At 36.9% G+C, this 19788-nt stretch overlaps 2 protein-coding genes across 9 annotated transcripts in view; one reads left to right on the top strand and one right to left on the bottom strand.

Moving 5' to 3' along the window:
* The window catches only part of CMSS1 (cms1 ribosomal small subunit homolog), a 383625-nt gene that overhangs the window by 31081 nt on the left and 332756 nt on the right, over nt 1-19788 (top strand). The gene's annotated exons all lie outside the window — the stretch shown is intronic.
* FILIP1L (filamin A interacting protein 1 like) overlaps nt 1-19788 on the bottom strand; it is a 113525-nt gene that overhangs the window by 24256 nt on the left and 69481 nt on the right. The gene's annotated exons all lie outside the window — the stretch shown is intronic.

Below are 19788 nucleotides of genomic sequence, written 5' to 3'. Positions count from 1 at the left end.
TGGAAGAAAAACTGTCAGGGGGCGCCTGGGTGGCTCAGTGGGTTAAGCCTCTGACTTCGGCTCAGGTCATGATCTCAGGGTCCTGGGATCGAGTTCCACGTCAGGCTCTCTGCTCAACAGGGAGCCTGCTTCCTCCTCTCTCTCTCTGCCTGCCTCTCTGCCTACTTGTGATCTCTCTCTGCCTGTCAAATAAATCAGTAAAATCTTAAAAAAAAAAAAACTATCAGGAACATAATAGTTCCCTTGTAAATGATGATTCTGTTATAATATTACTTTTTTCTTTAATGTTTTAAATTTGTTGGCATAACACAATGTCATTTTACATGTAGTATAAATTGTCTCTTCCACACATTTTCCTCCTCGGCAATGAGATCATAACTTGAAATTTGTGGCACTCTTGATTACACTGGGAATGGGCTGATTACAGAGAATGTAATTACAGCTTTGCAGTACTTTTATACAGAAGCTAAAATAGAGTGGAATCCCTGAAGAACTGAACTAAAGGACTTGTCATGGTGAAAAGTTTGTTTTCTGATAAAGCACAGAGAGCTCACAATATTTTACTCTATCTTTTCTATTAGGAATGAGTTAATTATGTAATGTATATGTTTAATCCTTGCCATAAAACTTTCTTTTTGAAAATTGTTTAAGGATTTGTAAGGACATTTTAAAAGGAAACTAATTTAGAAGAGTCTTCTTGGAAAAGTCATTCTTGAGATCCTAATCTGCTCTTTCCCTTGATTACACTACATAACAGGAACATGTTTAAAATAATAGTATAATGTAAGAATTCCCCCCCCCCTTTTTTTTTTTGTGGGGATGATCCACTTATTTTTTTCCTGTTTTGAGAACCTGATAGGAGGCTGGTCTGAGGGCTGGAGCCTGTGAAATTCTTAAGAAGCTGAGCTGGATGCTGGGGTGGGGTTGATGATGATCTCATCCACAGTCTTAGAAGGAGGTTTGCCTGTGGCCTCTGGCCCTTTCCCACTCCCTATTTGAGACACCTGAGAAGAGAAAGATGGCACCTCCTTCCTGAATGGTCATGAGACTTCACAACGCACTGGTAGATACGTCCACAGGCAAACTGCTTTGGTGGTGAAAGTTATAAAAATTTTGGCAAAGTGCTTCTTCCTCCTACCTTAGCATTAGAATAATTAACAATGTACTGAGTATAACTGCAGTAAAATATTTTCCGTGCTTTACATCATAGTTCTTAGAGTTTTATTAGAGAACAGTTTCACAAAAACTTTTCAGGATTTGTTTTCAACTTACTGAATAATACAATGTGCTATTTCATTTTCAGGAGAAGGACATGTATTTTCTTAGGATATAAAAGAGGGAAGATTATTTGACAGTGTAATGAAAAAAGCATAAGAACTGAATGGTGATTAGTGAGCCTTGGCAGAGCTATAACTGGCAAAAAAAGATGATGAAGAAGTTTGAATTGTTTCTATTGCGTTCACTGTTTTTGGCAACAAGCATGATGCATCTTTTTCCACCATGGTTCCAAGGCCAAGTATCTTTTTGATGGTTTCTGGAAATCAGCTGGCATCCCCTTTTGTTCCCAATCCCCCATCCTATAAGGTAGGCATATAAAACTGACAATTTTAGTACATTTGCTCTCAGTAATTCCTTATTACTTATTTCCTAACAACCTGCTATTTCTGTGGGCCAGTCCCATGAGCACACCATAAGACAGTCAACAGGCTGGTCAGGTAAGGCCTGTCTGGGAGGGAAGTAAGAGTTTATATGCAGAAAGAGTTATACTCCCAACCATCAACTCAGGAGCTAGCACTTCTGGTATAGTCAAGGGGCTTACCCTAAATCATTCACTGTTCTTGCTTTTTACCAAGAAGGCTGAATTTGAGTTTGAGGTTAGTTTATGGACTTGAAGAAAGGCATTTCTATGCAGAGTTAGCAGGACTTTGTAGGATTTGAAGCTGCAAGCCTGACTTTTACACAGTGCCCTAAATAAACTGATTGTCATACTGCTAATTACTAATGTAGGGATTTGTGTATGTGCGTGTCTTTTCTTTCTTCAAATGTATATGAATACTTTCAGCAAATATTTGCTGTTGACTGGATTTTAGTCATTTGAGGTCCATAAATCATGTATACAAAACTTTTGAAGCCAAATGTTTTCAAAGTTACAGCTTTTCAAATTTTAGAAGGGCAGTAAGGAGCATCTGTCATATATACAGCTCCAGCAAATCCTGTGGCGCCACCTCCTAAGCAAACCTCTGAATACTTCTGCAGTGAACCCTGTGAATAGTTACGCTAAGTGGGGTAATTAAGATAATGAATAGCCTCGCCTCTATTCAGACTTTGCTGCCAGATGATGAGTTCAGGTAAGAAGTGCATCCACAATTTAGAAAAGAATATTGCATAGTTATTAGCTTTTTGAAATTGCAAACAAGGGATTGTGGACGTGGAAAATGAAGGTATAGACTATTGGTGTCTTTTGCTAAGGAGGGTATGGAGTTAAGGGCCCTATACCTGCTTTCTTCTTCAGTTGGATTAGGTTTTAAATGAAATAGTACCTTAATTTTCTGTCTCCATTATTTTGCTTCACATAGTAACAGGTTTTAGGCAGTGATCCTGACTGATTTTATATGCTAATACAGATTATCATTGACTCTTGAGTTTGCTAGAAATAGCAGAAAAATGATTTTGAGAGCTTTTAGCCAAGGTACACATAGTCTTGAAAGCTGCATAGACCCTGAGATGCAGAATGCCCAGATATAAAATTCATCCCCTCAGAGCTGTGTAGTCAAATTATTGCTCCTTTTTTCATGAACAATTCCAGTTAACACACCTTTAAGTAGGGATGTTTGCATAATCTATGCTAGGGTTTCTCTATAGTCAGCACTATTGGCATTTTGAGTCAAATGATTTTTTGTTGTGGGGGCTGTGCTGTGCATTTTAAGATGTTTAGCAGCATCTTTGGTATCAACTCACTAGATGCCAGTAGTAGCCTTCCTCTCCCCATTTGTGACAACCAAAAATGTTTCTGGACTTTCGTTGCCCAGTGCTTCCTGGGGCAACAAACTCCCTAGTTGAGGACAGGGAGTTGTGTGCTTAGGGACATTTATATATGTCAGTCTATCATTAGGGTTAAACTCTTCATTATTTTGCCTTACTCAGCTTTAGTTAAGCAGGTGCATCAAAAAGTTCCCACCTGAGTTGCTTATATATCTGGTGATTATATCTTTCCTACAAATGGCCTCTTCTTTACCAGTGCTTCTCACATTTAAGGTTCATTTGGATCACCATGAAAATTGAAGCTCAGGAATGTCAGGAAGGTATAAAGCCCAATGCCACACTATCTCTCCAGGAAAGAACACAAACTATTACCTCACCCTGGTCCACATACACTGTTTTTTTCAAGAAACATTCTCTGTGTTGGAGAAACTATCAACCCAAAGAAAAATTATCTTAATCATTGTGTTTGAATTCTCTTTAGTTCATATCTCATAGGGCAGTGGTTTCTAAATGTTTGCTCTTCTATCTCCTAAAATAATTTTATTATGTACAACTAGTTTGTTCATATATGGTGTAGTCATAGCACTTCATTTAGCAAATATTATCTACCTTTTCTCAGCTTATTGAGGTATAATTGACAAAACTATAAAATATATAAATTCTATAACATGATTTTATATATATATATATACACACACACACACATACATATATACGTGTATATATTGTGAAAGGATTCCAAGTTAACATATTCATCACCTCACATATTCACTTTTTGTGTGTGTGAGAATGCTGAAGTTCTACTCTCTTAACAAATTTCACTTATACAATACAGGATTATCAGCTGTAGTCACCATGTTATATATTAGATCCACAGAACGTATTCATCTTTATAACTAAAAGTTTATACCCTTTTACCACCTTCTTCCTGTTTTCTGCCCCCGCCCCCATCCTGGCAACCACCTCTCTACTTTCTGTTTATATAAAAATCAGCCTTTTTTTTTTTTTTTTTTTTTTTTTTTTTAAGATCCCCATGTAAGTGATACCATGCAATATTTGTCTTTCTCTGTCTGGCTTATTTCAGTTAGTGTAGGGCCCTCCAGATTCTCTTTGCTGTTGCAAATAGCAGGATTTCTTTCTTTTTTTAAAGCTGAATAATATTCCATCTCATCACATTTTCTTTATCTCTTCATCTATTGTCAGACACTTCAGCTGTTTCCATACTTTGGCTATTGTGAATAATGCTGCAGTGAACATGAGAGTTGAGATATCTCTTCAGAGATGGTGATTTCATTACCTTTCAGGATATATACCCAGAAGTGGGATTGCTAGATCATAAGGGTAGTTTTTAAAGATTTCTTGAAGAACCTCCATATTGCATTCCATGGTTCCATTTACATTCCCACCAACAGTGTACAGGAGTTCCCTTTTCTTCACATCCTTGCTAACACTTGTTACCTCTTATCTTTTTGACAGTAGATAAGATGTGAGGTGATATTTCATTTTCATTTCCCTGATGACTAGTGAGGTCGAGCACCTTTTCATATACCTGCTAGCTATATGTATGTCTTCTTTGGGAAAATGTCTGTTCAGGTTCCTTGCCCATTTTTTAATATATTTGGGGGTTTTTTTGCTATTGAGTTGTATGAGTTCCTTATATGTTTTAGATATTAATCCCTTATTGGAAATATCATTTGCAAGTATCTTCTCCCATTCCATAGGTTTCCTTTTTGTTTTGTTGACAGTTTTCCTTGCTGTATAGAAGCTTTTTATTTGACAGAGTTTCAATGTTTATTTTTCTCTTTTCTTCCCTTGCCCGAGGAGACATATCTAGAAAAATGTTTTATGGCTGATGTCAGAGAAATTACTACCCATGTTTTCTTCTAGGAGTTTTATGGTTTCATGTCTCACATTTAGGTCTTTAATCCATTTTGAGTTCCATTTTTGTGTATGGTATAAAAGAATGGTCCAATCTCATTCTTTTGCATAAGTTGTCCAGTTTTCCCAGCACCATTTATTGAAGAGACTCTCTTTTCCATTATGTATTCTTGCCTCCTTTGTCATAGATTAACTGACCATATGTAAGTATGGGTTTATTTCTTGGCCTATTCTGTTCCACTGATCTGTGTATCTGTTTTTGTGCCAGTGTCATACTGTTTTGATTACTATAGCTTTGTAGTAGATCTTGGAATCTGGGATTGTGATACCTCCAGCTCTATTGTTACTTCTCGAGATTGCTGTGGCTGGTCAGGGTCTTTTGTGACTCCATACAAATTGTGGTATTAATTCTGTGAAAAGTGTTGGTGTTTGGTAGGGATTGCATTAAATCTGTAGATTGCTTTGGGCTGTACGAACTTTTTGTTGTTGTTGTAAAGAATTTATTTATTTATTTGTCAAAGAGAGAGAGAGAATGCTAGCACAAGCGAGGGAGAGGCAAGCAGAAAGAGAAAGAAGCTCCTGACTGAACAAGGAGCCTGATAGGCAGGACTTGATCCCAGAACCTGGGATTGTGACCTGAGCCAAATGCAGATGCTTAACTGATGGAGCCACCCAAGTGTCTCAGTACGGACTTTTTAACAATATTGGTTCTTCCAGTTCATAAGCATGGAATATCTCTTTCCATTTTTTGTGTCATCTTCTATTTCTTCTATCAATCTTTTATAGTTTTGGAGTACAGGTCTTTCATTTCCTTTCTCTTGGCATAAAATTCAAAAAACATTGCTAAGACCGATAGGGAGGAGATTACCCACTATTTTCTTCTAGGAGTTTTATAGTTTCAGGTCTTACATTCAAATCTTTAATCCATTTCCAGTTGATTTTTGTGTGTTATATAAAATAGTGGTCCAGTTTAATCTTATATATGTGAATATCCAGTTTTTTCAGAACCATTTTTTGAAGAGGTCCTTTCCCTGCTGTGTATTCTTGGCTCCTTTGTTAAAATTTAATTGGCCATATTAGGTTTTTTTTTTCTCGATTCTCTTTTCTGTTCCATTGATGTCTGTGTCTACTTTTTATGCAAGTACTGTACTGTTTTATTTGCTGTAGTTTTGTGATATAGTTGAAATCAGTGTTCATGATGCTCCCAGTTTTGTTTTTCTTTCTCAAGATTGCTTTGGCTATTCAGGGTCTTTTTGTTTACATACATATTTTAGGATTTTTTTTTTTCTGTGAAAAATGCCATAGAGATTTTGATAGAGATTACCTTGAATCTGTAGATTGCTTTGTAAAGTAATACTAATCCTTATAATCTGTGAACATGGAATATTTTTCCATTTATTTCCATTTATTTATTTCCATGTCTTCTTCAGTTTATTTAATCAGTGTTTCACATTTTTCACTGCAGATTTTTTTTTACCTCCTTGGTTAGATTTATTTCTAAGTATTTTTTTCATTTTATTCATTTTGTTGCTATTATAAAATGGGACGATTTCCTTAATTGATCTTTCTGATAGTTCTAAAAGGATTTCCTGATAGTTTATTCTAAAATGACTTTTAAAAACACATTTTAGGGGCACCTGGGTGGCTCAGTGAATTAAGCCTCTGCCTTCAGCTCAGGTCATGGTCTCAGGGTCCTGGGATCAAGCCCCACATCAAGGTCTCTGCTCAGCGGAGAGCCTGCTTCCCTCTCTCTCTCTGCCTGCCTCCCTGCCTACTTGTGATCTCTCTCTCTCTCTCTCTGTCAAATAAATAAATAAAATCTTTAAAAATTAAAAAAAAAACACATTTTAAAGCTGCCATCTACAAATTTGTACTCAAGGTTTAAATAACTGCAGAAGATATATATTAACATTTGCCATATAATCTAAAATCTAAAACGTCACCCTTGGCAAACCAGTCACCTAAATCAGATATTCAGGAATAGTCTGACTTCATTTCTCAACTTAGGTAAATGTGTAAATACGTATCTCTTTGGTCACCATTTTACTCCTAAAAGGGATAAGGCACAGCAGCTTGCCCTGAGTTGTTCCCAGAGAAAGAAACAAGCACTGCTTCCCCCAGTGGTTCTGAAGCTGTTGCTGTGCTGCTTTCATGGGACTCTGAGGCGTAAGTCTTTCTGTAGTTGTCCCTGTGTCTGCGGTGTGCTCCAGATAAGTTTCCAGCCCAGGAAGATGCATTTGGTAAAATTTTAAGTTGGAAGACTGTTTTGAAAGGATTGGTGCAGAGCTGGGAGCACAGACACTTTCTTTGGAAAGTCTTTGTGTACCCTCAGGGTAGGTGTACCCCAGTCTCGAAGATTATTGTCTTGGAGTACTTACATTCATGTTCAAGTACTGATAGCACAGGATTATAGGAATAGTCACCGAATCCTGTCCAATAAAAACAGGTTGTGGAAGCTGGTTTTATGGACACAAATGGAGGTAGTTAAATCCAAACTAGCTTAAAGCAGTGTCTCATTACAGCTTTTCTTTAGAGTTTCTGTTATGGCTTAGAACTGTTATAACTTATTGTGGTTTATCACTGTTGTTATGTGCAATACCAGTTCCTTGTTTTTTAAAAAATATCACATCTGTCATCTTGAATGTTCTTTGGTACTAACCATAAGGTTGGTTCTTTATTACAAATTACACATTCAGAGGGTCTTTTTAGTTTTTATTTACATACACATATGTCAGCACACATGTGTGACTATATCTTGTCTCCTCTATGTGAGACACCAAATGAAGTATTATTGATAACACATATGAAACAGATGGTTTGTCTAAAATGTTCTAATGTTGATACCCATTATAATTTATAATTTTTAACACTTTTGATTTTGTCTTATCTGCATTACAATGAACCCTACTAAAATATAAGCCTCTTAAGAATTGGGCACATGTCTGATTCATTTGTTTCTTCTACAAATATGTCTGCCACAAAGCCCCTTACATGTGAAGGGTATGAAGTGTTTGTTTTATTTGTTTACCCAAATGAGTGTTTTTTGAATGAATGAAGGAATGAACAAATATACCTTCCTCTGGAAATATTGTAGTATTGCTCTGAATAATTTTATTCCTTTTTTAAAAGAAGATGCTGTAGTGTTTACTCTGTGCATGGTTTCAAGTGTTTAAGAAAATGAGGTATAAATGGTTTTCCCATTGGTGTTTTCAGAAAGAATTAAGACTTTTGCAACATCTCTTCTTTCAGATTCCTGCATTAGAACTGTATGTGCTTGCTTGGTTGACAAGAGAGATTGGTGATAAATGTCCACCTCAAGCCCCTCACTCTCCTTTGGTTATTTCATCTCTGCAAACAAAGGAGCAGTTCTTTTATTTTTTCGTTAGAGTCCAGAGCTCTGCTGGACAAATATATTACACAAGTAACATTAATCAGCAACAGTAAATGAAATTGGAAAGGAAATATTCATCTATAATCTGACCACCCTAATATATCAATTGTTTCTATTTTTCCAGATTCTTTTCCAGTTGTTTTTTTTTTTTTTTTTTTTGACACCTGGCCCATATAAATAAATGTACGGTGATTATCAAGAAATAAAACCAACAAACCATAAGTGACTCTTAATCTCACAAAACAAACTGAGGGTTGCTGGGGGGAGGGGGTTTGGGAGAAGGGGGTGGGATTATGGACATTGGGGAGAATATGTGCTTTGGTGAGTTCTGTGAAGTGTGTAAACCTGGTGATTCACAGACCTGTACCCCTGGGGATAAAAATATATGTTTATGGGACGCCTGGGTGGCTCAGTTGGTTAAGCGGCTGCCTTCGGCTCAGGTCATGATCCCAGCGTCCTGGGATGGAGTCCCGCATCGGGCTCCTTGCTCCTCAGGGAGCCTGCTTCTCCCTCTGCCACTCTGTCTGCCTGTGCACTCTCTCTCTCTCTCACAAATAAATAAAATCTTTAAAAATATATATATATGTTTATTAAAAATAAAAAATTAAAAAAAAAAAAAGAAAGAAAACCAATTCCACAAGCCATTAATGGCATTATGTTGCTTCTGTTAGCTGAAGAAGTAAGTAGAGAACAACCTCAGAGTCTGCTTACCTTCTCACCTGTCATTTTTAGGAGATACGTACTCCACTGTATTTATTATCTGGATCTTGAATTTAAGTTTTTGATGTTATGAATATGGCAAGACTTGTTCATTTAATTTGCAAACAACAAAGGACTGTAGTTAGTACTGGAGCTATACTGAGATGAACAGGGGAGGGTTCATTCCTGTTCTCAAAGCATCTGTAGGCTGTCGGGGAAGAATGAGCAGATAGTTCCAGTGCAATTCAGTAAAGATTCCAGAGCAGTAGTTCTCAAACTTCTTGGTCTCATGACTCATTTATACTTTTAAAAATTATTGATGACTCTAAAGAGCTTTGATTATATGATTTATATTTTTCAATATTGACTATATTAGAAACTCAGACTAAGATTTTTTTAATGTTTGTGTATTTATTCATTAAAAATAATAACCCATTGTATACCAACATGTTTTATGAAAAATAACTTTTTCAAACCAAAAAACTAAGTGGGAAGTGTTGCATTGTTTCCTGTTTCTGCAAATTCCAGTGTCTGGCTTAACTGAGGACAGCTGGTCTCAGTTCTTTTTTATACATTCTGTAACCTGTCAGAACAGTGACATCACAAAACATCATGTAGTCTCTGGAAAACTCCTTGTACACTTGTAAGAGAATGAGAGTGAAAAAGATAGTGTTACTGTAAAAATAACTTTGAACTTGCAGAGCTCTTGAAAGGGACCACACTTTGAGAACCATTTCTCTCGAGGATAGACAGTTGAAGCATAAATGACAATTACGTCTTTCTCTGGAAAAGCCTCTAGTTTGGGTTGTCAGCTTCTGCAGTGAGTGAGCCCTTCACTTCATCCAGATTCACAGACCTAGTCACTGCTCCAGTGTTTCCATCATTAATAAAATTAGTTGTTTGTTCCCTACCTTGGATAGATAGAAGATCCTCTGCCTTCAATACCTCTCTCTCAGTTCTTAGAAAAATCCTAAATGACAAAACTGTCTCCCTAAAACACTGTGTTTTGTTTGAAACCATAATTTGATATAAGGTCATGGAAACCACTGAATTGCCTGGTTTTTAAAATGCATCGATCCACAGTGCTATGCAAGTCAGCTGACATTTAATTAATTTCAGATCTTTATGAAGCCGTTACAGTGATGACCTACCATGTGCAAGATAACATGCTTGTTATTTGTCAGTTTCCCTTTTTCTGTCAAAACCTGGAAACCTGTATACTTTTCATAGCTCTGGTTATACCTTATAGTAGTTTCCCATCAACAAACACATGGTGTGATATACCAAATTCTATTTGATCTTTTCTTAGGATATATGAAATATTGTTCATTCTAGTCCTAAGTGTGTAACTTCACTTTGATGGGCCTCGGTTTCTATATTTGCTTTTATTCTTTCAGAACTAGTTTAATACATTATGTTTTCTTCCTGACTTAAATGTTAATCACTAAAGCAGAAACTATGTACATTACGCTGATTTATTCATTTTTGTATCTGCTCTCATGGCTAGACTTTAATAGTGTGGTTATGATTATATTCTACCATGTCTTTCAGCAACTCTTATTAGTATATAATTTTAATTGTCACATTGCATTGATAGCAGCTACATTCATAGTTAAATAACCACAGAGCTCTAAACAGTTTGCAGAGTAATTATATGCAATTTTTTGGAAAGCTTCCTTAGGCTGAGATAGGTTCTTGATAATCAGGCTTGTAATTTATGTTTCTTTGCTCTACTCCCTTTTTCAATGGGACTTTTCACTGTTTAGTCTGATTTTTAGGAGCACTCATAAAAATAGCTATGACCAGTCTTTTTTATTCAATGTATGCTACTTCCTTTTATTTCTCTCACAAGTCAGAGGTTCTTTAAAAAATTACAGCTACAGCATACCATAGTCATAATGTAATGCTCCATTCATTTGACTTGGTCAGCAAGATCTAGAAGAACAGTAACAGTTTTTTTGGCATCTGCTAGCTGAGTATGAGTGTACATCTGTGTCTGCTTTATATCCTTATTATTGAAGATCCTGTCATCATCACTGAGATCATTTAGAGACACCATAAATGGGTCCAGATCCAGCAAGCTGAGTTACTGCTTTCCTTCATTGTGAAACAAGAATTGGGGCATGAAGTGACAGAGGAGGTTTTAGCTGGTGTCAGAGGAATATATTGTAAAAATGGGGCACCGTGAGTCAGGACTTTGCATTATCTGAACAATTTTGTTTGGATCCCCAGGGATTACAGGAAGTGAAATAGTAAGGTGAAAATAGTCAAATGACCTGTTAATTATAAGGAGCTTGTGAGCCTTTAGCAGAAAAACAGGATCCTTACAGGAGCCTGTGAAACCCTCAAATTGGACAGAGGGACAGGGGTTGGGGCAAATCTCACTCTTTCTTAAAAACAGGGAAAAAAAAACAAAGACACTGAGTGGGACCCAATGTCCCTAGAAAGAAAAATTGCTGAAAGGTGTGGTTTCAGACCAGAAAAAGGCCACGTTGAGAGCTCACAGGCACAGAGCTTTGAGAGTAAGGCTATAAGGAGAGTATTTTCATTTTGAGACCATAGAATCTGGGTTAGAAAAGACTCCACGCCCAATCAAAGGGCCAGGTGCGGACTTGAAAAGTGCTCAGTTTAGGCCTGAGAGAGGAAATCAGAACATGGAAGTGATGATAGAGATAGCACATATAATCTGTTCTAATTACTTAGAAACTGATTTATGTGTTATCTCTTTAGTGCTCTATTGTCAGTTAAGGAGCTTTCTGTAGAAAGAACCATTGGATGATGTATGTTCATTTAACACCATTGATCTGATGCCTCTCCACCCCCCATTTTAATTTTCATATTAATAAAAATATCTACCCAAATGGATTTTTTTTTTGCCTTGCTTTGAATATGTTACAGCTATAAAGAAGGAGCTTTGAAAAAACTGCGAATACACTGCTACACTAAGGAGCTTATTCTTCTTTTTGTGTTCTTACCCCCTTACATACTCTGAATGAGGTTCTTAATTATTTGAAAAAGATCCCTCAGATCACTATTTTAACATTTTCTCTTTTTCAGACTTTTCATTTCGATTGCTACTATGCCAAAAACAAAACAAAAACATACACATCCAAAAAAATCCCTAGCCCAGTCTTTCATCAGATTGAGACTTCAGGTCATTAGCTGACTGAGTTTTAGGTGGACATCTCCCTGATCTTTTAAGGCCTACCTGGGCTAACGACAGCCATGATGGCTTCCTTTTGCTGCTTTCTCTCTCTCTACAGAGAAGCATTCAAAAAACTACCTAGCAGGTGATGCCTTGGGTTGCCACAGATATGAGTTTGCTCCTGTATTATTCACAGTGCCTTGTCTGGGACACAGCATACATAGCTGCCTTTAAGTTTAAGTTGGTGATGGTGGTGATAATATTGGGCTTGTTCCTAACACTTTATCATTCTTTCCACTCCTTCCTCCCTCTTTCTGTGGTTGATTTTGTACTCTTTCTGATTTGTGTTCTAAATCTTAGCCTTTTGCCCCAAGGTAGCCTTCTTTAGGATAGGGCTCATGTCCTCTCTACTGCTCTAGCAGTAGATGGCAGTAAACACTGCCAGGTAGCAGAGTAGAAAGGGACAGGCAGGATACCTGACAGGGAGCAAGTATACTTGCCAGTGATGCAGCATCAGTGGAAAAGAGGCAATAGAAGGGACGTAGGGTAGTGCCTACGCCCCAGATTCTGGGGTTCATTTTTCAAGCCAGAGTTGAATCTTGGCTTTCCTGCTTCTATCTAGTACGACTGAGAAAGCAATTTAACTTCTATGAATCTCACTTTATCTGTAGAATGGGGATAATACTGGAGACTCCCTCATAATAGTGTTGTTCTGAGGATTAAGTAAAACAATCCATATAAAAGCTCCTAGCATTCTACCTGTCACAATGTGTATCAGCTATTAGAAGTAAGAAACTGTCTTGGTGAGGCAAAATAGAAGAGTACCTCAGCTACAATGGTCTGGACTAAAGTAGGAGTCACCTAGGGGAGAGAGTCAGAATGCATACTAGAGTGAAAGATATGATTACCTAATCTGTTTACCGTGATTTATTTTCAGGCCATTGATGGATCTTTTCAGCCACATACATAGTTAGCACATTGACTGTCATTTTAGGCCAGGATTTCTCAGCCTTGACACCACTGACATTTTGGTCTGAATAATTCTTTGTTATGGGGGCTGTCCTATACATTGTAGGATATTTAACAACATCCCTAGCCTCTACCTACTCAATGCTGGAATAACCCAGTAATCCCCAACTCAGTTGTCACAGCCAAAAGATGTCCCCCAACATTGCAAAAAACCTGGGGACAAAAGTCATTTTTAGTGGAGAATGACCATTTTAGGGCATAGGTAATTTTTTTGGAAACTTTTATTAGATCTTTGTTAGTTGTCTCTGATATTCACAGTGCTTTTCATAATCTGCTGCTCAAGTGTATGTGGGATTAGCCAGTATTTTCCATTTCTCTTTGGTTTACAGATCTATGCCACAGCTCTTCTCCCTTCATGGTAAAGAATAATGTCATGAATGTGCATCATTCAGTGAAATGCCAGCATATTACAATGGATGCTAGTAGCTCACCTTTCCAAACCCATCTAATGTTCTGCTCATCTTACCCCTGTTCTTCATTCCTGGAGTTTGAACATGACCTTCTTTGCTGGGATCAGATACTCTTAGACTTGTCTACTTGGGTACTCAGAGACAGTGTGGGCTGACTACTTGGTGCCGACCTGGAGGGAACAGTCTTTTTCTGTATATGCTGCTTCCTGCCAGGTATAGTTTCTCTCGTGAAAAATGTGGAGAGACTACTGAGGATGCTTTATAATGTTTTTTGTTGAGCAATTCATAAAAAAAATATATATATATATATATTACTTTATATAAAGTAATAGGTTGAAGAACACCCGAATTGTCTGAGAAGCAAGTTGTTTGAGGTTTTCATATTATTATATAATTAACTTTGTAATTAATTTGCTCAGTTTTAACTCTAACCAAGTCTGAACTTCAGTTTTGGATGGTAGATTGGCATTCTTAAATATATAATACGTGTTTAAAACTATGTATATTAAAAGGTAAATTGTATCTTTCTCTCACCTCATCCTTCATCTGCCCATACCCCTTTCTGAACCTATAACCACTGTACATATTTTCTCTTATAGGTATTTCTAGAATGTTTTTATATGAGTAAACAAGCAAATATAAATAAAGATTCTTATTCTTCTTTATACAAGAAATAGCATTCTGTAACTGTTCCTCTATCACATTGATTTTTGCAGTTCAACATTTTCTTAGAGATCTTTCCATTACATCAGGATTCTTAAGCAGGGGTAGGAAAAAGGAATAAAAATCAGCATCACTGCTAAATAAAATCCTCACAACTTCATGCTAAAGAAATAAAATTTGTAGGCTTTTTAAAATCAAATAATATAGAGGGAATCATATACTTTTGCTGTTTTAAAACTTTTAAAATAAAAGAAAGTTCATATAAAAGATAATTTTAAGATAAATTGTAATAGTATTATTTTATTATAATTTTTACAACAGCACCTTGATTACTGTATATCTGTCTTTAAAATGTCTGTGTGTAGCATCTGTATCTTCTTAGTTGAGAAACTGAGGCCCAGGCAGATTGCATAGCATGCAAGGCCATTATCATGGTAACCCTGGAACTGGAAACTGGAAGACTCCAATTCCCAACTACTATCCAGTGTAGGATTTAGCTTATAGAACAAGACAAGCGATTAAAGGTCTACTCTTTGCCACTTGATCTTACTTAATCCTTATAACAATGCTATGAAGTATTACTTCCATTTTATAGATGAGGGTACTAACTAAAAAAACTAGAATTTAGACAGGTTAAATAATTACCAAAGAACACTGACTATAAAGCTTGTGTTCTTCACACTTAAATCAGACTACATGCTAGAAAGCCAAGAGTACTGACCTTGAAAGAGTTTCCTCTTTCTCCCATCCCATGTTTTTAGTGTTCATTTGTTCATTCCTGTACACCCACACCCCACCTTGGCTTCTTGACTCCTGTCTTTGCTCACTCTGCTCCAGGCACACCACCTTCCTTGTTCCTTGAACACAACAGGGCCTGTGTTTTATGTACTGGTTACTTCCCCAAGGATCCACCCAACTCCCTCATCTCATCTAGTACCATCTATACTATATTTTACTTATTTAATTGGCTGGCTCTCCTATTAGAATGTAAACTTAATGCAAGTGGGTAGGGGTGTGTGTGTGTGTGTGTGTGTGTGTATGCTTTACTCAATAACTAGTCAGTTACTGTCAGTTTTATTCAATGCTATATTTTTAGTTCAGGAACAATACTTGGTACTTAATTGGTATTCAATAAATATTTGAACAAATACCTATTCTGCTTTTGAACTGAATACTGTGTTAAGGATTAAGGCTGTAACTATAAGCAGTAGACACATCATAAGTAGTTACTTCCCTCTACAGTGAATGAGTAAGTTACTGTTTATTAAGCAATTATTATATGCCATGTACCATGCTAGTCCTGGAAACAATCATAGAAGGCAAGTGTTAATTGTCCTCATTTCACAAAAAAAGCAACTGAGGCTCAGAAGTTAGATAATTTGTCAAAGGTTCTGCTGGTTAATTGGCAGAACCAGAATGCCAGTACAGTTTTTTTTTTTTTTAACAAATACTGTTTCTCATCACCAAGACATACATCCACAGCTCCTATTGCATATATATTACGTCCCAGCCTCTCTAGTCAGTAATTGTGTTGTAACAGTCTGTCTGTCAAAGGTATAGAAAATCACTGCCACTTAAAATCTTGTTTTGTCACAGTATTTCTGTATAGGTTCATGATTACTTTGAGCCTTGATGATGAGACATTAATAAATATTCTCTTAATTACTGTAAAAATAAAGCAAGTTCAATCACTTGGCATAAATTCATAAATATTTTTGGATGGTTTAAAAAATTGTGACTTTGCCAGTAAAAATATCTCATGTTCCCCAGAGGAGGAGGGTTTGTCATAAATACCATTTCCGTTGAACATTTCAAGGAACTTAAAGTTCTCGGAAAATATTTTTAACAGGCAGCCTTTTTCTCAGGCAAACTTCAAGGGCATAATACCATATACCCTTAAAAGTGTGGGTGCATTTGCTTTATCTTTTTAAGAATGTTTATAGGTATTTCTCTTATTGTTCAGAATTCATATATATTTGGTTGTTTCTTACGTGTCTTAGTGGATTGAGGTAAACAGACATGGATTCTTTAGAAGAGCATTCTGATACAGCTGCAGAACTTTTAAAATCTCCATTAGTCCCCTTTTTTTTTCTCTTCCCAGATCATGGGTTATTTTCATTCAGCTATAGCAAATAGGTGTTTTGGAAGATTAGTATAATTCCTTTCTCTAAACACTTATTCTTCGGTAGGTTGCTTTTCTTTCTTGTATTTTCTCTCTTTTAAAAAGTTACAAAGATTATATCCTTTTCAAATCTTACTCTGAGCCAAAAAATATTTTTTTTAAGCCTCTAGTTCCTGTAAGTCTTTAAGGGGGGAAAAAAAAAAAAAGGCTTTCCTCTCTTCTTTGGCTTTCATACGTTAATTCACTGGTGTTCAGTTTGTCAGATTTAACATAAAAGGCCAAAGCAGAGAGCAGCCTTGTGCCAGAATGGATGAGTTCACTGGTTTTCACCTCCTTGTAGTCTGGCTGCCTTTACAGAGGCAGTGGCTAACGTGGTATGCTTGGGAAACCAAACGTTTCCTAACTTGTTAGTGGGAAATTAAAACTTCAGAAATTTAGAAACCACAACAACGGAGGCTTATATTTTATTGTGACTACTGAGTCACACAGTTTGCCATGATAAACAGGCTACATAGGAGCCACAAGAGTAAAATGTGAAACATTTTGATCCCTAGAGAATTCCACCCCACACCTTCCATTTTAGCTATAGTAGATCAGAAAATAAGGAGCAAAGGAACTATGAACATTTGATAGCACCAAATAGTAGTAACAGGTCAGGGCAATTGGAGGATGAAGGTGATGCTTGGCTTGGCTTCCTCCTGAGCAAACAATTAGATCATGAACCACAGTGAACATCCTCCATCTCCCCTCACCCACTTTTTCTAGTTCATGAGGGTGACTGGTTTCTCTCCATGATTTTTTTTTTTTAAGATTTTATTTATTTATTTGACAGAGAGAGAGAGAGAGCACAAGAAGGCAGAGAGAGAGGGGGAAGTAGGCTCTCTGCTCAGCAGAGATGAGATGGGGGCTTGATCCCAGGACCCTGAGACCATGATCTGCACCGAAGGCAGAGGCTTAACCCACTGAGCCACCCAGGCGCCCCTGTCCATGATGTTTTAAAGAGCTAGAGCATGGGCTGTATGTAAAGCTTAATTACAGACAGGTGGGAACATTTTAATCTAGAATCCCTTGAAATGTAAATGACTGTGTGTGTCTGTGTATGTGTGTGTGTGTGTGTGTGGTCTGTGTTTTGCATCCCCTGTGTGCATTGTAAAAACTAAAGTTATTTTGGCCATCTAAGCCTTGTTTAATTTTCCCCAACTGACAGTTCTAAGCATTTGGGTTAGATTTTCCTTTCCTACCATTCCCAAGTATTGAGAAGACAGAATCCATGAACACAGAGTTTGATCCTATTATCTCTTTAAGTTGCGTTCTTTTCAGATGAATGTGTTCTAGAGAATATTAATCTTATGTAGTAAGAGGCAATTCAATCAAGATACTACAGTGGTTAGCAACAGACCTGCTAGAGGTGAAAGCAGTGACTTTACACTCTGCTTCCCCCGGCTTTAGGTCTGCTACTGATTTTGCTCCTCAGCAAATTTCATCCATTTAGTTATGTTTATCCCTGTGAGAAATCTGTTAGTGGCGGAATTAAAAAAAAGAATGTCATAAACCTTGTATATATGCTATATGAATACCCATTCATTGATACTCTGTCCATATCTGACCTTGTAATTTGAATTTTAAGAAAGGTCAAACTATTTCAGATTTGCAGTAATTGAAAAAAGTGTTTTTGAAAATACTGATTTCATTTTCAAAGTTCACTTGTTCACAAATAAAAACAAAGAGAAAAGCAAACCCCAATTTTCAAACAACAGAAAAGCCACCTTCAGAAGAGCTGTGTTTCTAATGTACAGGGAATGCTAGACCAAAATGTGCTACTGACTTAGCTCTATGACTCTGCCTTATCTTATCTGCCTATCACCTCAGCTACAACATTGGGAAAGCTATATAATTCGATCTGTAAGGTTTACAAAGCCTTTAATGATGCTCAGATATCAGTTCCACAGAATAAAAACCCCACCAACCTTTAAACTCCTTTCCTCCTTTCTTTTTTGTACGGCATTGTGTGCAAATTCATATGTTAAAAAATGTGTATTTTGTTTCATCAGAAGAGATTTTCTGACTTATCAAGGTCCAAATGGTTCATAACTACATGGGACCTTAATTGGAATTTCATGGGATTCAGATTTATTTTTCGTTCTTTATATGTCAAGTACTGTCATTCAAGGTTATCTAAGTATGCTATGAAAGTAAAATAAATCTTTTCAGTATCTGACACTTAAAATGTTATGCTAAATTTGAAAGTACGCTAAAACTAAAAAATTAACACCTAGGAAGACGTACTTAAGAGTCCTAATAGTTAGACTATTAGGATTTATTGTCTGTGGCTAGGATGTGATGATATAGGCTCTTCAGCCCATGTTGTAAGGTTTGTCTTACCCATTTGTTTTATTTGTGTGCCACCCAGACATGGTAGGACTTTTGAAGTAAAACAGGGAGATCCTAGGCTAGCTTTTAATAAGCCTTTTGCTTTTTGGTCATTTAATTACTCAGCAACTTGTTTCTTATTTCAGGTGACTAAACACCCTTTAGAAAGTTCATGTGGGTTTCTCATAAGAGGGATTCCCTTCTAGCAGGGAAATCAGAATAAAAGATAACCTCACTTTTCAGAGTAGCTGAGGTTAGGCACTAGACACATGGATTCTCTCCAGAAGGCTTAACCCTTTACTTCACTTTATGGCTGGGTATAAGAGAACATGAGCTCTTCCAGACTGCATCCTACAAAGCACCTTCTCTTTGTGCTCAGGCAGCCTCTTGTGCCTCAACCTGATGGAACCCTATCTATAGCCTACATGATGATGGAGCACCATCCTTGTGGGCAGACTGGCATAACTAGAAGAATCATGGGTACCATTTATTGAGTGTCTACTCTGGGTCCTGCACTGTGCCAAGTGCTTTATTGTCACGTTTAATCTTCACTTTAAGGAGATGGCGTCCTCTCTACTTAAGTCCAGGTTGGTCTGAAGGCCATATACTGGATTTAAAAATCATAGTTTGGATGTTCGGATCCTGGTTTCAGCCTTTTTTTTTTTTTTTAATTTAACCTTAGATTCCCTTTCCATGGTAGACTTCCAAGGAATATATCTGCTATCCTTTTTGGAATGCTCCATTCAATACCTTCCATTTACATTTCAGTTCCTATCTTTTCTTTGAATGTTTGTTCCCTAACTTGTCTGGCTGATGCCCCCTTTCTGAGTCCCCAAAGCTCTTACAAGTTTTGTGACACAAATACTTTATATTGTTTTATATCACTTTCTAATTTGTTTTGGGGTATTAGTTTTGCTCTTGTACTAACTCCAGGCTCTGTGAAGGACTTGGTACCTCTGTATCCCCAACATAGGTTTGCATTCAGTATGTACTTGATGACCAAATGATTGAGAGTTCAGAAGAACCATTTTCTTAGGGAAGCATAACTCAGAATTTGCCCTTGTTAGAGCAGAAGAAGTAGTAAAGATTTGTTCCTCTT

The sequence above is a fragment of the Mustela lutreola genome, chromosome 2 (genome assembly GCF_030435805.1).
Source record: "Mustela lutreola isolate mMusLut2 chromosome 2, mMusLut2.pri, whole genome shotgun sequence".
Lineage (NCBI taxonomy): Eukaryota > Metazoa > Chordata > Mammalia > Carnivora > Mustelidae > Mustela > Mustela lutreola.
Note: the sequence above shows the minus strand (reverse complement) of the source record. Positions and strands in the feature narration are given on the sequence as shown.